Here is a 17,935-nt window from a genome sequence, read left to right as displayed (position 1 = left end):
GCCCGGCTCTGCTGCGGCATCTCCCTAAATGAGGAGGCAGAGTCCACGGAGGGAGGGTGGGCGGGAGCATTGAACAGGAAATGTGGCAATTGTATTTTGCTGAACAGGAAATGGGCAGTGAATGTTTTTCCCCTTTCCAAATCATCACAGCGTCTGGAGAGCCCTAAAAGGGAAACTTGTCTTCCCAGGAATCACCACCCTGAGTTTGGATTCTTTCTTTGGCATGTTTTTCTAGTCCCTCTTAAGGCCAGCGTGCTGGGAGGGGAGCAAGGCATGAGCCCAGGGCAAGTTTCCCTAAGGACTGGGACAAATGGAAAGGTCACTGACCACAGGAGAAGGCTGGTGCGGTTCCAACCCTGACTCCACTGCTTTTTAGCTGTGTGTCCTTAGGCAAGTCGCTTTGCCTCTCTGAGCTACCACGTTTACAAGTGCGAAATGGGCGATTGATCCCGCCCTGATTATCCTGCAGAGTTATTCTGAGGCTGGAATAGAAAACACACAACCCCGAGCAGCGTGTTGGAGATGGACCTGGGCTGCCCTGCAGCTCTAGAACAAGGCGAGGCTATGGGTTTGGAAGAAAAAGAATTTGCCACTGGTCATTACTCTGCCCTGCTCATCCAGCCAGGCTGGCTCAGTGAAAGCATTAAGGAGGCAAGACCCTCATGCACACCAGGACGTCATGGGAATTAACTCACTGTGTAGCTGAATTGCCCAGATGTCAGAGAAGCGCCTTAAATCATGTGTAGGACAGGTTGCCTTGACTGTTTGCTCCCAGAGGCAGAAAACATGTGCAGAGGCCGGCAGAATGATGGCGTGCTTGGGGTACGCAGAACCCCTAGAAGGCCAGGGTGGCCTCAAGTCCACAAAAAAAAAAAGACCAGAAGCCGGCAACCTGGGTTTAATGGAAAGCGCATGTTGAAATTAAAGCTGTGGATCATGGCAGAAGCACTGGGAGCGTGGATTGTCAAATGCTCATGAAAACATCCAGCCCGGAATGCACAACAGTGGGAAGGGATCTGCTCAACAGGGACCTGAAACTTGCAAAAGAAAAAGCCAACCCTGAATAATTAGGCTATTTACTGAGTGCATGAATCAGTCAGCGCAATACTCATTCTGCATATCAATCATGCAGGGTTGCGGCTTGGAGAATTGGCTGTTTCTGGAAACAGTTTTTGGCCAGCTGGCCAGCTCCCTTCACAGAGCTGGGTCCAGAGCAGGACTCTAACATGGAAGTTCTCGATCATGACATCACGTGCGATGGCTGAGGATTCCTGGGGAAACACAGAGGAGGCACCGAGCCAACCAGGGGGGCTGATCTTGGAAGACTTCCTGGAAGAGGTGATTGGAGAGCAGACTCTTACAGGATGAGTAAGCCGGGGGAATATGCAGACAGAGAAGGGTGCGGGGTGGGAGGGCACTGAGCCAAGCCTGCAGACATGGATGCCCTGGGACGTGGGGAGAAGCAAAATAATTGAGCTAACTGGGGCCTAAAGTGTGGGAGGGGCAGCATGGCTGCATTGCTGTGCAGTGAGGAATCCCCTGTGCCATCCTGTGAGGTGTCATATTCATCATCTCATTTCCTCCTCCACCCCCTCCTTGACTCAGGCCCTTCCATGTATCCACCCTGGTCTCCTCATCTGTAGCAAGGGTCTCCCTGATCTTGCTAAAACTCACAGTGGATCAGGTGATCTACCCCCTTCATTTAAAATGGTTCCATGTTCCCCATGGGGGCCGAAAACTCAAAAGGCCCCAGGACCCAGGTGGTCCACACAAATGTGCAGCTACAACTGGGAGGGTCCTTGGTGTCTGGGGAGTACCTGAGCTGCAAAGGCATCCTAGTCCAAAAGCACTAAAGGCTCTGCCACCCAGAGGGGGTGCAGACTGGCCAGGCGTGGAGGGTGGGGACAAACTGCACACAGCTGCCCTGGCCCTGCCCTGCACCAGGGGCTCTCCCAGTCAGAGGAGGGAGAGAAACTTGCAGGACATCACTTTCCCTTTTTGCCCTGCAGCCGGGAGGCAGTGCTTGGCATGAAGACCTCCTCTTATTGGTGGAGCTGGCTGTCTGTGAGTCCTCCCCCCAACCTGCCCACAAGCCGGCCCAGAGGTGAGCCGCGAAGTCCCACTTCGCTGACATCAGAGCCCAGGTGTCCTGGCTCAAGTTCCAGGGTGGCCTTGGCTATTTAAGAAGCCTGGCCTTCGGGTGAACCACGCTTTCCTCCTTCAGGCAGGTGGGGGATCTCAGATTCCCAGCGGGCATCCCCAGAGCATCCCAGGGTGAGAAAACAAACAGCTCCACTCTTTGGAAAGCCTTGGTGAGGGTGATGGGAGCTGTCCCCTCACTTTGCCACAGCTCAGAGGGTTAAAACCCAGACAGTAGCGCCGGACAGACAGCCTGGGTTTGGGTCTCGGCTAAGCCACTTACAACCTGTGAGCTCTTGGGCAAGTGACTAGGCTTCCCTGTGACACAGTGTCCTCATCTGTAAAACGGGTGTGATAATGGTGCCACCACGTCTTACACTTAAGATTTGATGAGTTTGTACACGGAACACACTAAACCACGGAACCTAAAACAGCGCCCGGCATATATCAATTGCACAGTGAATATTCATTATTATTCTTCAAACCCCGTCCCCAGAAAATGAGCCATTTCTTGACCCAAATGCTCTCATCCTTTGCTAAACAAACGCCATGGTAAGTACTCCACGTAGGAAGATTCGCCCCCCACCCCCGGGATATAAGTGTCCACGGCTGTAAAGAAGAGGTCTGGGGCCAACTTGATGTTGCTGGACCACTGCTAAGGCTGTTTCCTGGGCTTGGGTTCCTGCCTCCAATCATGTAATGAGCATGATTGGGTACAGCTTTGTGAACCAGATGGCAGCTAACCGGCTTCCCAGTTACCCATCTCACAGCACACGTCTACACTGCTCTGCCTTTGGCCAAGTGTGTTCACACCCGTGATATCACCAACCCTCCCAGCAGGCTCAGGAGGAGCCACTAGCCTGACGTTACAGAAAAGAATGGAAGTTCAGGGCTTCCCTGGTGGCGTAGTGGTTGAGAGTCTGCCTGCCGATGCAGGGGACACGGGTTCGTGCCCTGGTCCGGGAAGATACCACATGCCGCGGAGCGGCTGGGCCCATGAGCCATGGCCGCTGAACCTGCGCGTCCGGAGCCTGTGCTCCGCAACGGGAGAGGCCACAACAGTGAGAGGCCTGTGCACCGCAAAAAAAAAAAAAAAGGAAGTTCAGGGAGAGCCTGGATTCATCCGTCTCCAAATCCAGTGCCAGCCCCCCATACACACAGTCTGTGGTCCATGCTCTCAGCAGATCCTAAGAAAATAAACTCTATCAAGGATGTGGTCATATACAAATGAACCTATCTATGAAACAGAACAGACAGAAATAGACTCATGGACATAGAGAACAGACTGGTGGTTGCCAAGGGGGAGGGGGTTGGGGGAGGGATGCAGTGGGAGGTTGGGGTCAGCAGATGGAAGCTATTATATAGAGAATGGCTAGACAACAAGGTCCTACTGCATAGCACAGGGAACTATATTCTGTATCCTATGATAAACCATCATGGAAAAGAATATGAAAAAAAGAATGTATATATATATAACTGAATGCTGTACAGCAGAGATTAACACAACATTGTCAATCAACTATACTTCAATTTTTAAAAAGTTAATTTAAAAAAAAGGATGTGGTCATAAACCAGCATTCCTGGGTGTGCTGGGCCTGTCCTGACACTCACTCACTCCTCCCTGCACACACCCATTTACTGGTGCCCGTAACTTTGCTCATCCTTCAGTGCTCAGTGCCTTTGCCACCTCCCCCCAGAAGCCTCCCTGGGTGTCTCTATGCCGCCCCTGTGTTCCATGTGCTGCTAACAGCTGTGCTGGCTGTGACCTTTCTCCCAAGTGTTATCCTCATGTGTGTCTTCCCCTCTGGATAGGAGCTCAGCAAGGGCAGGGACTGTGTACGTTAAGGGGTAAACTGTGCCCCCCAACATTCATATATTGAAGTCCTAACTTCACTACCTCAGAATGTGATGATTTGGAGACAGGGCTTTTAAAGAGGACATTAAGGTAAAATGAGGTCCTAATCCAACCTGACTGGTGTCCGAGAAGAGATTAGGACACGGACAAGCACAGCAGGACAACCATGTAAGGACAAAGGGAGAAGATGGCCACCTACAAGCTAAGGAGAGAGGCCTCAGAAGAAACCAAGCTGCCCACACCTTGATCTTGGACTTCCAGACTCCAGACTGTGAGGAAATATATTTCTGTTGTTTAAGCCACCCAGTCTGTTGAGCTCTGTCATGGCAACCCTAAAAAACTCACATGGTAGATAGCCTCATCCACCAGAGGGCAGACAGCAGAAGCAAGAAGAACTACAATCCTGCAGCCTGTGGAACGAAAACCACACTCACAGAAAGATAGACAAGATGAAAAGGCAGAGAGCTATGTACCAGATATAGGAACAAGATAAACCCCCAGAAAAACAACTAAATGAGTTGGAGATATGCAACCTTCCAGAAAAAGAATTCAGAATAATGATAGTGAAGATGATCCAGGACCTCAGAAAAAAATGGAGGCAAAGATTAAGAAGATGCAAGAAGTGTTCAACAAAGACCTAGAAGAATGAAACAAACACCTAGAAGAATTAAAGAACAAACAGAGATGAACAATACAATAACTGAAATGAAAAATACACTAGAAGGAATCAATAGCAGAATAACTGAGGCAGAAGAATGGATAAGTGACCTGGAAGACAGAATGGTGGAATTCACTGCTGCAGAACAGAATAAAGAAAAAAGAATGAAAAGGAATGAAGACAGCCTAAGAGACCTCTGGGACAACATTAAACGCAGCAACATTCACATTATAGGGGTCCCAGAAGGAGAAGAGAGAGAGAAAGGACACAAGAAAATATTTGAAGAGATTATAGTCAAAAACTTCCCTAACATGGGAAAGGAAATAGACACCCACGTCCAGGAAGGGCAGAGAGTCCCAGGTAGGATAAACCCAAGGAGAAACATGCCAAGACACATAGTAATCAAACTGACAAAAATTAAAGACAAAGAAAAATTATTGAAAGCAACAAGGGAAAAACGACAAATAACATACAAGGGAACTCCCATAAGGTTAAGAGCTGACTTTTCAGCAGAAACTCTACAAGCCAGAAGGGAGTGGCATGTTGTATTTAAAGTGATGAAAGGGAAGAACCTACAACCAAGATTACTCTACCCAGTAAGGATCTCATTCAGATTCAACAGAGAAATCAAAAGCTTTACAGACAAGCAAAAGCTAAGACTTCAGCACCACCAAACCAGCTCTACAACAAATGCTAAAGGAATTTCTCTAAGTGGGAAACACAAGAGAAGAAAAGGACCTACAAAAACAAACCCATAACAGTTAAGAAAATGGTAATAGGAACACACATATCGATAATTACCTTAAATGTGAATGGATTAAATGCTCCAACCAAAAGACACAGGCTCACTGAATGGATACAAAAACATGACCCATATATATGCTGTCTACAAGAGACCCACTTCAGACCTAGGGACACATACAGACTGAAAGTGACGGGATGGAAAAAGATATTCCATGCAAATGGAAATCAAAAGAAAGCTGGAGTAGCAATACTCATATCAGATAAAGTAGACTTTAAAATGAAGAATGTTGCAAGAGACAAGCAAGGACACTACATAATGATCAAGGGATCAATCCAAAAAGAAGATATAACAATTATAAATATATGTGCACCCAACATAGGAGCACCTCAATACATAAGGCAACTGCTAACAGCTATAAAAGAGGAAATCGACAGTAACACAATAATCGTGGGGGACTTTAACACCTCACTTACACCAATGGACAGATCATCCAGACAGAAAAATAATAAGGAATCACAAGCTTTAAATGACATAATAGACCAGGTAGATTTAATTGATATTTATAGGACAGTCCATCCAAAAACAGCAGATTACCCTTTCTTCTCAAGTACACACGGAACATTCTCCACGATAGATCACATCTTGGGTCACAAATCAAACCTCAGTAAATTTAAGAAAATTGAAATCATATCAAGCGTCTTATCTGACCACAACTCTATGAGATTAGAAATCAATTACAGGGGGAAAAAAGTATAAAACACAACACATGGAGGCTAAACAATATGTTACTAAATAACCAAGAGATCACTGAAGAAATCAGAGGAAATCAAAAAATACCTAGAGACAAATGACAACGAAAACACGATGATCCAAAACCTATGGGATGCAGCAAAAGCAGTTCTAAGAGGGAAGTTTATAGCAATACAAGCCTACCTCAAGGAACAAGAAAAGTCTCAAATAAACAATCTAATCTTACACGTAAAGGAACTAGAGGAAGACGAACAAACAAAATCCAAAGTTAGTAAAAGAAAATAAATTATAAAGACCAGAGCAGAAATAAATGAAATAGAAACAAAGAAAACAATAGCAAAGATCAATAAAACAAAAAGCTGGTTCTTTGAGAAGATAAACAAATTGATAAACCATTAGCCAGCCTCCTTAAGAAAAAGAGGGAGAGGACTCAAATCAATAAAATTAGAAATGAAAAGGGAGAAGTTACAACAGACAGCACAGAAATACAAAGCATCCTAAGAGACTACTACAAGCAACTCTATGCCAATAAAATGGACAACCTGGACGAAAAAGACAAATTCTTAGAAATGTATAACCTTCCAAGACTGAACCAGGAAGAAATACAAAATATGAACAAACCAATCACAAGTAATGCAATTGAAACTGTGATTAAAAATCTTCCAACAAACAAAAGTCCAGGACCAGATGGCTTCACAGGTGAATTCTATCAAACATTTAGAGAAGAGTTAACACCCATCCTTCTCAAACTCTTCCAAAAAATTGCAGAGGAAGGAACACTCCCAAACTCATTCTATGAGGCCACCATCACCCTGATACCAAAACCAGGCAGAGATACTACAAGAAAAGAAAATTACAGACTAATATCACTGATAAATATAGATGCAAAAATCCTCAACAAAATACTAGCAAACAGAATCCAACAACACATTAAAAGGATCATACACCATGACCAAGTGGGATTTATCCCAGGGATGCGTATTGAATTCTTCAATATACACAAGTCAATCAATGTGATATACCATATTAACAAATTGAAGAATAAAAACCATATGATCATCTCAATAGATGCAGAGAAAACTTTTGACAAAATTCAACACTGATTTATGATAAAAACTCTCCAGAAAGTGGGCATAGAGGGAAACTACCTCAACATAATAAAGGCCATATATGACAATCCCAGAGCCAACATCATTCTCAATGGTGAAAAACTGAAAGCATTTCCTCTAAGATCAGGAACAAGACAAGGATGTCCACTCTCGCCACTATTATAGTTTTGGAAGTCCTAGCCATGGCAATCAGAGAAGAAAAAGAAATAAAAGGAATACAAATTGGAAAAGAAGAAAGAAAATTGTCAGTGTTTGCAGATGACGTGATATACTATACATAGAGAATCCTAAAGATGCTACCAGAAAACTACTAAAGGTAATCAATGAATATGGTAAAGCTGCAGGATACAGAATTAATGCACAGAAATCTCTTGCATTCCTATACACTAATGATGAAAAATCTGAAAGAGAAATTAAGGAAACACTCCCATTTACCATTGCAACAAAAAGAATAAAATAGCTAGGAATAAATCTACCTAAGGAGAAAAAAGACCTGTATGCAGAAAACTATAAGACACTGATGAAAGAAATTAAAGACGATACAAACAGATGGAGAGATATACCATATTATTGGATTGGAAGAATCAACATTGTGAAAATGACTATACTACTACCCAAAGCAATCTACAGATTCAATGCAACCCCTATCATACTGCAAATGGCATTTTTCACAGAACTAGAACAAAAAATTTCACAATTTGTAATGGAAATATAAAATACCCCAAGTAGCCAAAGCAGTCTTGAACGAAGAAAATGGAGCTGGAGGAATCAGGCTCCCCAACTTCAGGCTCCCCAACTACAAAGCTACAACTATCAAGACAATATGGTACTGGCACAAAACCAAAAATATAGATCAATGGAACAGGACAGAAAGCCCAGAGATAAACCCACACACCTATGGTCAACTAATCTATGACAAAGGAGGCAAGGATATACAATGGAGAAAAGACAGCGTCTTCAAAAAATGGTGCTGGGAAAACTGGACAGCTACATGTAAAAGAATGAAATTAGAACACTCCCTAACACCATACACAAAAATAAACTCAAAATGGATTAGAGACCGGACAGTATAAAACTCTTAGATAAAAACATAGGAAGAACACTCTGACATAAATCACAGCAAGATCTTTTTTGATCTGCCTCCTAGAGTAATGGAAATAAAAACAAAAATAAACAAATGGGATCTAATGAAACTTAAAAGCTTTTGCAAAGCAAAGGAAACTACAAACAAGGCGAAAAGACAACCCTCAGAATGGGAGAAAATATTTGCAGATGAAGCAACGGACAAAGGATTAATCTCCAAAATGTATAAACAGCTCTTGCAGCTCAATATTAAAGAAACAAACAACCCAATCAAACAATGGGCAGAAGACCTAAATAGATATTTTCCAAAGAAGACATACAGATGGCCAAGAAGCACATGAAAAGCTGCCCGACATCACTAATTATTAGAGAAATGCAAATCAAAACTACAATGAGGTATCACCTCACACCAGTTAGAATGGGCATCATCAGAAAATCTACAAACAACAAATGCTGGAGAGGGTGTGGAGAAAAGGGAACCCTCTTGCACTGTTGTTGGGAATGTAAATTGATACAGGACTATGGAGAGCAGTATGGAGGTTCCTTAAAAAACTAAAAATAGAACTACCATATGACCCAGTAATCCCACTACTGGACATATACCCTGAGAAAACCAGAATTCAAAAAGAGTCATGTACCACAATGTTCGTTGCAGCTCTATTTACAATAGCCAGGTCATGGAAGCAATCAAAATGCCCATCAACAGACGAATGGATAAAGAAGATGTGGTACGTATATACAATGGAATATTACTCAGCCATAAAAAGGAACAAAATTGGGTCATTTGTAGAGACGTGGATGGATGCAGAGACTGTCATACAGAATGAAGTAAGTCAGAAAGAGCAAAAGAAATATCTTATATTAACGCATATATGTGGAACCTAGAAAAATGGTACAGATGAACTGGTTTTCAGGGCAGAAAGAGACACAGATGTAGAGAACAAACATATGGACACCAAGGGGAGAAAGTGGAGGGTGGTGGCGGTGGTGGTGGGATGAATTGGGAGAGTGGGATTGACATGTATACACTAATATGTATATAATGGATAACTAATAAGAACCTGCTGTATAAAAAAATAAAATAAAATTCAAAAAAAATCTGGATTTAAGTCAAATAAAAATGCCAATTTTCACTGAAGAATAAAATAAATCGTTTTGTTAGGTTTGTGAAATTTACCTCGCAAATAAAACAAACCAGTCTAGCTACTACTCTTGGCATGATTAGCAATTAAATTATGAATTTATTTGGAATCAAGAATAAAGAGAATATAGGCTGAGATTTTTAGTACAAATAAAAATTTTGTCCTTGTAAAAAAAAAAAAAAAATTCACATGGTGTCCTAAGCCTTTTTTGAATTCCCAGGGCCTTCTTCCCGCCCGGCTCAGGGAAGGGGCCCAGTAGATACTTCTGGAACTGAACTCAAACTCTCCCCTGGGTGAAGTCCTGAGACTATTAAGTTGGCTTGGACAACATGAAAACTTTCTACCAAAGAGAGAGTAGGAAAAAGGGGGAATTTTCTACTGAATATCATTCGAGCAGAATGTTGGCAATGACTTCACCCCTTCCTTCCTCACACCCAATGCCTGGACAGTGGAGCCTTGGCTCAACCTAATATGAGCACCAAGAAAAAGACACTGCGTCCACTTGGAGGGAATCTCTGTCTGCTTAGCCTGGGTCTTCAGGGTCTCTGGGGCCCCTGAGACAGGTGGTCTGGCCCCCCTGGACCTCCAGTTCACACCTATGTGATAGGAATGGGGATGCTTAGCTGCCATTTCACACTCCCCAGGGAATTTGGTCCATACACTTGTATTGATCTTCGTCCTGCTAAATACAGGTTTATTACAAATATGGACACAACTTCTTCTGAGTCCTGGTTGCCTCCACACCCATCACGGGACACGAGGCACAGATGGGCCAGTGTTTGAGATCAGCTGCACCTTAAACTAGCTACGTAGCCTTGGACACGTGGCTTCAGCCTTTTTTGAGCCTCAGTTTCTCGCCTGTAAAATGGGGCTAGTGATGCCTCCACTGCAGTGTAGCCAGGAGAACGGAACGAGAGACCTATGTGAGGTCTGGCACAGAGCAGGCACTGTTTGGCTGCTGGTTTTGAATCTGGTTTAAAGAGCGGATCCAAGGAGTCCTGAGGAAGGAGAGGGACTTTGTAAGTGCCGAGGACTTCCTGGAGGAGGGGGCATATGGACTGGGCCTTGCAGAGGGTTGGGTTTCAGTGTTTCCTTAAGGATGATGACATTATCACCTTCAACATCAATGTCCTCTTGCTGAGGAATGACGTTTGGAACGGAGGCCCCCACACACACAGTCTGGAAGGTCACCACAGATAGTATATCACCATCAACCAGCATACATCACCATCCACAGCCTGTGCCTCACCGTGTACAATTTACAATTCACATGGGTCCTTCCTGCATAACTTTGCTTCCAGCCTCTGCTCCTTCTCTGCCTGACCTCACCTCAACATCCCTTCCCCTGGGAGAAGGGAGGGTGCCAGGAGGGACCGCCCCAGGGTCACCTGAACACCCCTACAAGGGAGACATAGGGAGACCAGGACTGACCAATTTCTTTTTCTCCAAGTTGCTTTCTTTGTTATCTGCTGGGTCCTTTTCCCTGAGCTTCATGGTTAGTTTTCAGCTTTTGGGCTGGGCTTTTTTGTTCCTGAAAAAGAAAAAAAAAGGAAGAAGCCATTAGACAGATGCTTGCTGTCACAGTTAAGGAACCCAGGGGAGAGTCCCTGGCAAGGACACCAGGATGGGGGGCCCAGCTCCCCCAGAGACCTGGGTATCCCCTCTGCTCCTCTCTGGCCTTGGTTTCTCCACTTGCGAGATGGTCAGGTTGGACCACTTCTCTGTTTTCCTACATACGCCACATCACTTATCAAGTACAGGCCCTTCCCCGGAACATCCTCATTCAGAAGGATATCCCTCTTACAGTGGGACATGCTTTGGAAACCTTAGACTTTCTGTCCCAAAGATGTGAAAATAAAAGCAGTGCAAATTCAAACAAAGTGCCAATCTCCCCTGTCAAATTGGAGACAGTTGCCAAAATTATAACCCAAATCACTGGCACAACAGAAGTGGAAAACTGTACAGCTTCTCTGGAGTTTGGAAATATATTTCTAGAGCCATAAAAATATTTAGGTCCTTTGGCCCAATGACTCCATTTATAAATAATTAGCCTAAAGCCATAATAACAATGTGTGAAGATTTAAGCCTGAGATGGTCATTGCAGCATTTTTCATGGTAGAAAAATGGTCTTCACAATAGGACAAAACATCTAAGAGAAAGGTTTAAAGTGATGAAACTCATGCAGCACTTTAAAACTAATGTTAAAGAAGGATATTTAATGTCATTGGAAACTGCTCATAATACATTCTTACTTGATAAGAGGAAGATATATAAAAAAATATACATTAGTCAACATTTAAAATAGGTATACTGGGCTTCCCTGGTGGCGCAGTGGTTAAGAATCCTCCTGCCAATGCAGGGGACACGGGTTCAAGCCCTGGTCCGGGAAGATCCCACATGCCACGGAGCAACTAAGCCCGTGCGCCACAACTACTGAGCCTGCGCTCTAGAGCCCACGAGCCACAGCTACTGAAGCCCACGTGCCTAGAGCCTGTGCTCTGCAACAAGAGAAGGCACCGCAATGAGAAGCCCACACACCACAACGAAGAGCAGCCCCCGCTCGCCACAACTATAGAAAGCCCGTGCGCACCAACGAAGACCCAGTGCAGCAAAATAAATAAATAAATAAATAAAATAGGTGTACTTATTAATAGTCACACTATTAAACAATATACGTACTTAAACTATGTCCATGTGTTTTTTAATTTAAAATTAAAAGTGAACTAAAATGTTCATGCATTAAATTATTTATTAAGCCTCTGGTATCTAGGTTATGGGGATGCTATCTTGAGCAACAGACCTTGCCCTCCCCTTATGGAGCACACATTCTGGGAGAGGAGACAGTTTAGGAAGAGCATATGGGCTGCTCATGGGGCATATGGAAGGTAAGTGGCCTGGCCCAGCACGGAATGGGGGAGTAGAGGGAGATGGGCTGCAGAGATAAGCAGGGGACAGATCACATATTTCTGTGCATAGAAAACACACTTCCTAGAAGCAGCACAGCATAAGAAGAGTTACCACTTGGCCGTGGTTATCTTAGCCAATGTTTTAATCTGATGTGTTTTCCTACAGTTTTGCAAGTTTCTACGCTGAAACGATCCAACAAAAATCAACCACTTCTACAACTGGAAAAACAAGCTTTTGGAATTTCTTCAAATTAAAAAGAAAGTTTTTTTTTTGAAGAATTAAGCCCTTAAGATCTCAAGGAGCCAAGTAGACTTAAAAACTACAATTGTGGAAGAATACACAGTTCTTATAGGATGACGGGCTGTGAGGTCCGAAGTCATGTGAGCTGGCCTGACAGAATGTCAGTTGGTCACACGTGAACGTGACATTCGAGGCCCTCCACCGAGGGACCCGCCTCTCTCCCTCCAGCATACGCCCAGGGACACGCCTCACGCACTGGACCTCTGTGTTCAGACCACTCTGGCTGTTTCCCAGGCCGGCCCCTGGCCTGGAGTGCCTCTCCTCCTGTTCCTGTCTCACCTTCAAGGCCCACCTACTCTGCTTGTCCATCTATTCCTTCTAGAAAATCTGAATCACTTTGTCCTGTGCATCCCCTAGCTCATCACATTAGTCTCGCAGGAGCCAGGCTGTACCGGCTGACTGTTCTCTTGTCTGTGTCCTTGCCAGTGACCGTGACCTCCTCCTGAGCGTTCATTTTATGTAGCAGCTCATCAAAGCCACGGTGCCCAGTTGTGTGGTCGGACACTTAGAGAACGGGTGAGATGTTGCTGGTAGTTTTTAGGTATTGACTCACACTTACAATCAGTTGACTCTAAGTCGATGACCCTCCATAATGTGGGTGAGCCTCATCCAATTAACTGAAGGCCTTAAGAGCAAAGACTAAGGTGCCTGAAGAGGAAGGAACTCAGTATCAAGGTGACAACATAGAAATCCTGCCTGAGTTTCCAGACTTGAGACCAAGGCTGCAACATCAACTCTTGCCAGAATTTCTAGCCTGTGGACTTGCCAACCCCACGATCATGCAAGTCAATTCCTTAAAAGCTTTCTCTCTTTATTCTTCTATCAATATCTCTATCTATCTATCTATCTATCTATCTAGACATACATCCTGTCAGTTCTGTTTCTCTGGAGAACCCTGCCTGATACACTCCTCACACTACAGGATCACAGCTGATCCATCTCTGTGCCCAGAGAGTCTGACAGTGCCTGGCTTGAGACGAGCACAGTGAACAGAATGGGTGGCTGGGGTGGAAGAGAGGAGCCAGAATGGGATCAGATGATATGGGATGGGACCAAGGGAGCCAGAATGACGGTATCCATGGCCACCACCTGTGGAGTTCCAGAGACTGCATTCCCATTCTAGTTTATGTGAATGGCTGTCAGGGAGCACCAATTACACAGGTGACATTGTCAGAGTCCCGCCTGGAGTTATGCGACACGGTGGTCCTGCAGGTACCCAAGGATGAAGATGGTCTCCGAACAATCGAGCAAGAGTCCGATTTGAAAAGGCACGAGCCGAGTGGAAAGAGCAAAGCCATACTGGGGTCAGAAACCTGCCAATCTTGGTTTTGCCATCGTGACCCAGGACAAGTTACTTAACCTCTGGGTCTGTTTCTTTATTAGTCGATGGGTGACTGTTATCTTTCTCTCATGTCACGATTGTTAGATGAGGGAATGTACATAGAAGGCCTGGGGAGATGCCTGGCAAACCTGTGGTGGCTAAGTAATGGCAACCATCATTCATGGAGCTGGAGAAGACTCAGAAAGCAACAGAATTCTAAAAGAATTCCTAAAGAATTCTCTTTAGGAAGCGTGTGGCTGAGACGTTTGTGGGACATCCAAGTACAAATATCACTCTGACAGTTGGAAATAAGAGTGGTGCTCAAGAAGTGGTCTGGGCTGGAGATAAATTAATGACAGTTAACCATGGAATTAGATAAATCACCCAGGGACAGATTGTAGAAAAAGATTCCTAAGGAACTCCGACCAGGAAAGAGCAGATGGAGGACAGAAGACAGCCAAGGGGACTGAGTCGGAGGAAGCAGGGAGAGTGAACTCTGGCAGGAGAACTTTAAGAGGATGTGAGTGGTCAGCTGCGTGAATATGGCTCAGGGGTCAAGAAAGAAGAGCTAAGAGTGTCCAGGGCATGTGGCCACATGGAGGCCATAGGGAAGTATAAGTCGGGGGGTTGAGGAGAGCCTGGACCATCTGGAGGAGGAGATGGATCTTCCTAGAACCTTGGCCTCGAGGAGGAGCAGAGAAGGGGGTGGGCAGTGGGTGTGGAATCAGAGGACGGAACATGGGTGAAGCACGGGAAGGATGCAGGTTTGGAAGTGGGGAGATGGGAGACTTCTGTCCAATGGTGTCCATATCCTCAGGGAAGCACAAGGCCAAGCAACCAACTGAAGGGGCAGGAAGGTTTGTGAAACTGAGAAAGTACCACCGGGGACCTCTGGGGAGCAGCCTGGTCGGGCTGTAGGAGGGTGTGGACGGTCCATTCCCGGCTTGGTCCTGGGGAAGGAGGATGTGGGTCTCGGAGCACTGGGGGTTCATGAGGGAGGGACAGAGGGTGAGTGGTAGGCATGATGAGGCAGTTAAGGGAGGAGGGAAGCTTCCCCTGGGGGCTTAGATTGTAGAACAACTGAGAGAAGATGGGACCCAAGCTGGGATCAGAGGGTGGCTTTTGTAAGGATGTGTCCAAAGCCGGAACCACCTAGGACTGATGGTCAGAGCTGATGAACGGTCCCAGGTGAGGAGGAAGGAGTGAAAACGGACGTGAGTGGGAGAAGAGAAGGCAGCAAGTGGGCACTAACTTATCACAGCCTGTGTTAAATCCTCCCGTGGGTACAACTAGGGCGAGGGGGCACGGGCGCAGGATGGGGGAAGGGGTGCGCTCAGAACACCCAACACGAGAGGTTGAATAAATCTTCTACACTGAGAGAGGTGAGTTGTGCCTGAGGCCAAGGATGCAGAGGTATTTGTTCATTCTTCCCAGAAAACATGTTGCAAAGGAGAAATGTTGCTGGTACCGGGAGGATGTGTGTGGGGTGTGGGTTGTGCTTCCTTTGGGGTCAAAGCCAGCTCTGACCTTCTACTCCCTGGTCAGAGAGGGCTGTTAAGCCCATAAGAACCCACTGCCCAGGGTTTCTGTCTGCAGCAGAAGCCTGAGACTGTGTGCCTCCCATGCAGAGGCCACCACGGAGCTGAGAATGACGCCACGTCCCCAGGACATCACGTCACAGGGGGAAGCTGCCGCCTGTGCAGTGCAAGGCCAAGTGCAGATGGCTCGTACCCGAGGCAGCATGGAGTCATGGGTTCAAATCCCAGCTCTATAGCTCGCTAGCTGTGTGCCTTGGGGAAAGTTGCTTAACCCCTCTGTACCTCTGTTTCTTTATGTCAAGTAGGGAATAATAATAGGACCTGCCTCGCAGGGCTCTCGTGAGGATTAAATGAGTCAGTGCTTGTGAACCACGTAGTAAATGCTAAAGGATCACGAGCCGTCGGCTTCCCCACAGGCTCCTGGGAGGCCTCATGGAACGAACGGTGTCTTAGAACGGGTTCAGAGGAGAAAGGGGGGGGACCCACTTGGTGGTTGACTAGAGAACCTTAAACCGCCTCAAAATAATCCTCTAGGCTTAAATAGAATAATATTGATAACATAGTATAACATAAATATAAGCCCAGTGCATGGGGTTCCAAAAAATGCTAGCTCCTGTCTTTTGAATCTGCGGTAACAATACTAATATTGCTGCTACTCAAGTCTAACACCCTGCCGGTGACCATCACTGTGGCCTAAAAGGTCGGACTGCTGCTGTTCCCACTGGTGAAGAGCCCCGTGCTGAGGCCCCGGGGACCCACCTGCCACAATCCAGCAGCTACAGGCAACAGGACTCCGATCCTGACAATTTGATTGGGCCCACTTAGGCTGTACCTAGGGTTAAATGTTTAGAAAATCACCTCTCCTGTACTACTGCTGCTCCTTATAATAAAACCTTCAGGGGCACCGTGTGTGGGATCCTTTAACTGGCCACGTTAGAGGCAAAGCAAGCTGGGCTTGGAGAAGAATCTTCTCCCACCCAACCCACCACAGAGGTGGGATCTGAGCCCAGACCCCTTGAAGTCAGTCCCGTGCTCATGAGCCTGCATTGAGAGTAAGGGTGCAAGTGAAGAAAAGGCACCCACCTGCCATCAGTGCAGCACAAAATGTCAGCAGACGGCGAAGGCGGATGTCTTCTCCCAAAGCGGCTCCTGCAGACGGCAGCCACCTCCCTGAACTGTCTGGAGTCGTGGCCTTCTGTCCTGTCCACCCCAAGATGTGGCCCTGCTGACAAAGCCCTGTGGGCCCAGCAAGTCACTGGCTGACAGCTCTGAGCAGAAAATGCCACACATGCCCTGGCCCCAGTTCTCTGCCCAACACTTCACAGTGACTTTATTCTTAATGTTCAGGGTTAATTCTCTGCTGACTTTGGCATGGAGCTAAAGCTAACCTAAAGGAATGTGGAAAATAGGGCAGCTAGGAAGAAGGGAGAGGCGGGAAAGAAGAAGGGGAAGGGAGGAGGGAGTATTAGCTGCCTTTGGAATAATGACCACACCTTAATCAAGTTCGTTTTTTCTATTTTCTTTTTTTTTTTTTTTTTTGCGGTACGCGGGCCTCTCACTGTTGTGGCCTCTCCCGCCGCAGAGCACAGGCTCCGGACGCGCAGGCTCAGCGGCCACGGCTCACAGGCCCAGCCGCTCCGCGGCATGTGGGATTCTCCCGGACCGGGGCACGAACCCGCGTACCCTGCATTGGCAGGCGGACCCTCAACCACTGCGCCACCAGGGAAGCCCTCAATTTCGTTTTTATATAAACATGTGTCAGACACCACGCTAAGCACTTCAAGTGCATTTCTCACTTCATCTTCACCTAGTTGATTTTCATATCCCTCAATTTTTAAATCTCTTGCCCAAGCTGCTCTGTAAGTCTTGGTAATTCCTGAAATGGTCCCCAAAGCCAATCCAAACCTGCGAGCCTGACTTACCTGTTTCCTGGAGCTTCCTCAGCCCGCTCCCCGTCTAGAGAGCAAACAGAAGATGCTTCATGAATAGAACGGCTCCCAGTAGAATCGGATATAAGCCTGGGAAATTGTGAAAGAAAGCGGCATGAATAACTAAAAGGCATCCAGCAGCTACCGTAAACATTCTGTGATGGCAATCGTGACAAGCGATCAATGATTAACATCGGGCTACTGATGGCTAGCTCAGCTTATTAAAAACGTGCCCAGCTGTGGGTCAGCAAGTTCCGGCCTGGGAGTCCAAGGCAGAGGTACCCTGGTCAAGTCACTGCTGACTGCCCTAGGGTGTCAACTCCCTTCTGGGTAACAGTGTAGGACCAACCTGCCCGGGCAGCTGTGACAAAGGTCAGTAAAGTGACACACAAGAGTTGTAAAGCAAAACACAAAGGCGTGCAGGTTGATGGAGTCTGAAGCCCAGAGGAGCAGGATGAGG

This window comes from Aethalodelphis obliquidens, unplaced genomic scaffold, assembly GCF_003676395.1.
Source record: "Aethalodelphis obliquidens isolate GAN/ISIS:26980383/991018 unplaced genomic scaffold, ASM367639v1 scaffold6, whole genome shotgun sequence".
NCBI classification, from domain to species: domain Eukaryota; kingdom Metazoa; phylum Chordata; class Mammalia; order Artiodactyla; family Delphinidae; genus Aethalodelphis; species Aethalodelphis obliquidens.
This window is presented reverse-complemented; position numbering follows the sequence as displayed.